The following is a 6,000-nucleotide window of genomic DNA, read 5'->3' on the forward strand; positions in this document are numbered from 1 at the left end:
GAGTACGACCGCGGCTCCACCTCGTACAGCCCGCTGTCGACAGTGGCGCCGGAGCAAGCAACATGCGACATAGACTTGCCGCCACCGCACGTAACAGAAGACCAGGAGTATGACACCACCAACATGACTGGAGAAAGAGGCCAGGAGGATGATGTGATCGACACTGGTCGTGGAGCTGACGGAGAGGAGATACAACAGGTATGGTCGTTGCCTGGTTCTTCAAGATTGTCTCTTACAACAATCTCAGCTTGCATGTGTACAGTACATTGTCATGCCAAAAGCTAGAGATCATGAAGTCAAGATAGGATGTTTATCTGTAATGAACAATTTGAGGATGACATATTAATAATTTTGTAAACAATGATTAGCTCATATTTGGCTTGATAGTACAATAGCTTATTCAGAACAAAGTATTCCATCCATGACACACCTAGTCTAAAATAAATGTGTTGTGAAGAAGGACATAATATATATTTTACATTGTAATGTAACTTTAATTCTCAACACTTTCTACTGTAGATGGCTGATAAAGTTGGGCGATCTTTGATCGTTCCCGAAATGGGAAAGTCGTTCGATTCAGAGCAGAAAGCATATGACATGTACAACACGTATGCCGACAAGATTGGGTTTAGTATCAGAAAGAGCCAGACAAAGCGCCGCCAAGATCGAACTATATACCAGAAATATATAGTTTGCAGTAATGAGGGAGAACTAGAAACCGAATCATCAAAGGCCACTACAAGAACAGGTTGCCAGGCTCGTGTTCAATTTAGTGTCAGTAGAGAGGGGATTTGCACAGTGCAAAAGGTTGTAACTGATCACAATCATTATCTTGAACAATCCCAATAAGTCGCACAAGCCGAGATCCCAACGACGTGTTGTAGAAGCGGACAGAGCGCTAATTGGCCAGATACGTGAAGGTGGGATGAAGCCATCTCAGGTGTATGATTTTATGGTAGCGTTCTATGGAGGAGTCTACAAAGTGCCATTCTCAAAAATGGATTGCAATAATGAGATTGGTAAGGAAAGGAAGAAGTATTTAGAGTCCAATGATGCAAAAACACTGTTAGAATACTTGAAGAATAAGCAGAGGGAGGATCCAACATTTTTTATGCGATTCAACTAGATGAGAAGGATGGTCAGATAGCTAATTTTTTTGGGCAGATGGTCAGTCCATTATGGATTACGCATGCTTTGGTGATGCTGTATCATTTGACACCACATTTGATACCAATAAGTTTGAATTGCCTTTCGCTCCAATCCTTGGTGCCAATCATCACAAGCAAACAGTAATATTTGGGGCTGCACTGATATTTAATGAGTCCATTGATTCATTTGCTTGGCTATTTGAGACATTTCTCACGGCAATGTCAGGCAAGCATCCAAGCACAATTTTCACTGATCAAGACAGGGCCATGGACGGAGCAATTGCTTATGTATTTCCAAATACAAGCCATCGGCTTTGCTTGTGGCACATCTATCTTAATGCTGCTAAACATCTTGGGCATGTAATTCATAAGCATCCTGAGAAGTTTCTACCGGATTTTAAGAAATGTGTCTATGAAGACAGATCTGAATGTATCTTCAAGAGGAAGTGGCAAGAATTGTTGGAGTAGTATAACCTTGAGGACAACGAATGGATGGAAAAATTGTATGAATTGAGGGGAAAGTGGGCTGCAATTTATCGTGACTCATTTACAGCTGATATAAACTCGACTCAAAGGAGCGAAGGAATGAATAATGTCTTCAAGAAAAGATTCCATAGGAAACTTGGTCTTTCCGAACTCCTTGTAGAGTGTGACAAGGTCTCGGCGAGCCTCCACGAGAATGAGATGGATGAAGATTTTAGTTCGCGTCGAAAGAACCCGGTTACTTATAGCAGTTTACCATTGTTGAAGACTACGGCTGAATCGTATACAAGTAGGATGTATTCCGAGTTTGAGAAAGAATTTAAAATGCAGTTTACATTCTCTTATAAACTGCTAACAAATGAAGGGCCAATCTTCACATATATGGTTACACATATGCGCAGCGAGCATGGAGCAACAGTTGTATTCAACAATACAGATATGACTGTTGCATGTTGTTGCAGAAAGTTTGAATCCATAGGTATGTGTACACATTTTTTATTGCAATTGATGTTTAATACAAACTGATAAAATATGAAATGCATATCTGATAGGTTTGTTGTGCAAGCATGCTCTCAAAGTCTTCAACCTGAACGATGTTTTCATTTTGCCATCGCAATATATACTAAATAGATGGACAAAATATGCAAAGAGAGGCTTTTATATTGAGAAGCAAGGAACTGATACGGAAAATTTGAAAACACAAGCGGCCCGTATCTCACGGAAGGCAACATCTGTTGCATTGAAATGTTCGACAGTGAAAGAGCTTCTTGATGATTTGGAGAAAGCCATAGATAAGTTGGACTTGGAAGCAGATAATTCTCTTAGCAAGATGAAAGAAAAATCCAACGAGGTTCCGCTAGTTTCGACTGAGTGTGTTGCAGAGACATTAAAAGGTATTGTATCGTTTAGAGTTCCTCCGATGGTAAAAGGCGCAAAGAGTAAACGATCAAAAATCTCTCTTGAAAGGAAGAATGGAAAGAAAAAGAAAAATTCTAGAACGAAAGGTATTGATCGATTGTACCCAATCTAGCAAAGCTATTATCCAGCATATGTTTCTATAGCCATTTTTATTTTATTTTGGTTTTTATGTCTGACTATAGGAGAAGATCCAAAGAATGCAACAGAAAATAGAGAGGAGCACAATGGTCCAAATGAATTGATCGTAAGACAGGGCTTGTACTCATTATTTTCCTTTCATATTGTACTTAATTTGTTGCTTTAAACTATTTCATCTTCCATGGTGTAGGACCTTAATGCTAGTAGCATTGACGCTATGACAAACTTTGCAAATGATGTTCATTGGCAACCTTCGACCATAGGTTCTTCCTTGATCCAAGGCGAATATGCTACTGCCTCAATGCCAACATTATCAAGTGATGTGTATGGTCAGCCTTTGACCATGGCTTCTCCGTTGATTGAAGGCGGATATGTTAATGCATCCATGCTAACATTCTCAGCAGATGTGTACGGGCAGCCTTCGACCATGCCTGCTCCTTTCGTCCAAGGCAGATTTACAAGTCTTCTACATGGAATTCAACAAGAAGCCACATTTTCCTCGTCCATTAGAAAGTTACATTTCGATAAATAGCAGTTCTGGACCTATAACGTGTTTTCTGTTTTAACATCTGAGAGTGACATGGTTGAAGTTTGATGATTTTTCATATGCTTTCAAGGATAATTTGCTCTATCATTCTGATGGAGTGCCAAATCATGACAATATGGAACCTTGCTTTGTAGTATGTACAGGATTATCTATTTATTCTCATAGGGTTGCTTTACTGGAATGCTACTCCTTGGTGTTTAAATTTCAGTCCAATTTGAATCCATTTGCATTCACTTTCCAATCAGGGCTGTATGAGTACAATGAAATGTTCAAATGTAAAATGTGAAATCTTCATGCTTTCAGTTTTGATACATTGATGTCATCCTTTTCTAACAAAAAGGAGTTGAGGTTCTCTCTTGTAAAAGCTAGCAAGACTTAGCTGTGCTTTCCTGTTTGCAACAAAATCAAGATATGAGCATGTAAAAGATGATATAAAACATCACTTTTTTTTTAATTTCTAGATGATCGCAAGAATCTATCCTTTTATAGATCAGAAAATTTACAGTCAATATTTCTGAACAATTTACAATAGAGTATCAGCATTATTTTCATCATAAGTTTCTGAATCTTGAAATTCACTGAAGAAAGTACGTTCTAACTAAAAGAACATGCTTACTTGCAATCCATTGAGCAGAACATCAGCGAGCATTTTGACATCTTTTCTGACCTCGTAGCAGGCCATGAAAATACAGAAATAATATAGTCTACTTAACACGATCTACTTCATGTTCTCGGTGTCATCGGATTATCCGTTTAACCTTTACTTCTTCCCTCTTCCTACCCCTGCTATCTATCAATCCAACATCACCGTTAGGCCACTCTAAACCTATTTGCAAACCTGAACTATCAGTGCACCAATTATTATTATTTTTCGAGAATGACAGTGCATCAATTATAATTCAGAGAAGTGAAAAAAACTCTGACATCTAAACTGTAGGAGGCTTTGTGCAACACAAACAAGTTGCATGTGATGGTGCCGGCAGCATAGAGCACATAACAATGCACTCCAAGAAACGGACATGAAAAGGGAACCTATTTTTGCTTATTGATAATAGAAATACAGTGTGATATCAAGCAGAGTTGAAATCTGAAAACTATACTCGTTCAACTATTATAAAGTCATGCTCTATGGAGAGAGAATATTACAATTGTGATGCCCATTGACAAGAAAATTGCAATGACCTCAAACTATTATGGAAGGCGCTGGTTCATCAGTCAAAAGGTACTCTTCTTTTGAATCGGGAAAACGAATTCATTCAGTTGTTGGTGAACACAGACATCATATCCGGTGAGCTCATGGCCACGAGAGCACGCCGGCGCCATGCACGCACATACTCTCCAAGTGGGCGCTGCACGCTGTGAGCCAGCAAGGGCGCCTCCATGCCCAACTTCGGTCGTCCACGACTGCCATCTGATTTGGGTCTTCTGACGCCTGCAGTTTGAGCAGCTCTCCCACGGACGCGCACCACTCGTGGAGTCGTGGGCATAGGTGTCCATGGTGCCTCCTGGTCCACCGTCGCCGCCAATCCGCTCCGCGGGGGCCGCCATCTCGCTCTACCAGCATCGCTCGGCCTTGGCTGTCCGCTGGATGTGGAACAAGATGGGGATTGTGTTCAGTTTCTTGAGCCGATATAGCAGCTTACCGATCGAGCCGAGCACAAGCGCCGGGAGCGACGAAATTAGCCGAAGAAAGGAGCGACACAACGGGCGCGAGCGGATGCTGTGGGATGCATTGGTATGATAGGTGGCGGCAGATCAGATCGGGTATGCACGGGAGGAGGTTTGTAGCCGGTCTCCACCCAATTTTTTTCCGACCGAACATTTCTTGTCAAATCTATGATCTCCGATCCCTCATGGCCTCATCATCGAACTTCCACATGCAACATTTTTCACATGTATGCAACATCGTTTGCGACATTTATAACCTCTGTTCTTCTAAAAAATCAGACAAAAATGTTACAACCGGCGGCGCGGGCTGGTGGCTGGTGCTGCCCTCTGGGCGTGGTGGCCCTCGGCGTGCCGGCAATTGCTTACGTCTTCATGTTGCGGAACCAGCTGTGGGGTCGGGGTGGCGCGTCACATCGACTTCGGTCTTGGCGGACGATAGCGATGTCATTAACGTCATTGGCAGTCTACGTCACCCCGCTCAGAATGCTCCGAGGAGAACTCTAGATCTGGATCTTTCGGATCGGACGATGGCAAAGCCTTCGGTGTCGTTTCCCCTCCTCGGGGCACTGTTTTGGAATAGGTGCTGACACGAGGGGCCAAGAGGTGGAGCGATGTTTCATCTTACCGCATCAACGGCGGCTGGTCTCGGCAACGTGGCTTTATGGAGTCTCGGCGTTGGATGCATGTTGATGGATGCGTGTAGGATGGTGGCACTGTCAGTTGACGTGGTGGCGTCAACGACAGTTGGGCCTGACAAGGTTAATGTGTTGATCCCTTCTAAAGATGGGAAGACGAAAGATGACAACAACATATTCTAGAGCGTGCGCACATCGTGCGTGCTAAGGGTTTGGTAGACCGATTGGTGCTCTCGGCTCACCGTTGGGAGGCTTAGTGAGGCCACCAGATTACCCGGTGTGCGTTGTTGCGAAGTCAAGAAACATCATCAAACTAGTAGGTGTAGCGACATAGATCGTCAGGAAGGTGGTTGTGAGTTGATCCATGGATTTGTTATGCTAGACTCTGTTGAATACTATAGTAAAGATGGTTGTGTGCATCGTTTGATGTGGAAGCCGGGTGTTATCTTCCTTTTTGAAAAAA

Source organism: Triticum aestivum, chromosome 1A (assembly GCF_018294505.1).
Source record: "Triticum aestivum cultivar Chinese Spring chromosome 1A, IWGSC CS RefSeq v2.1, whole genome shotgun sequence".
Classification (NCBI taxonomy): domain Eukaryota; kingdom Viridiplantae; phylum Streptophyta; class Magnoliopsida; order Poales; family Poaceae; genus Triticum; species Triticum aestivum.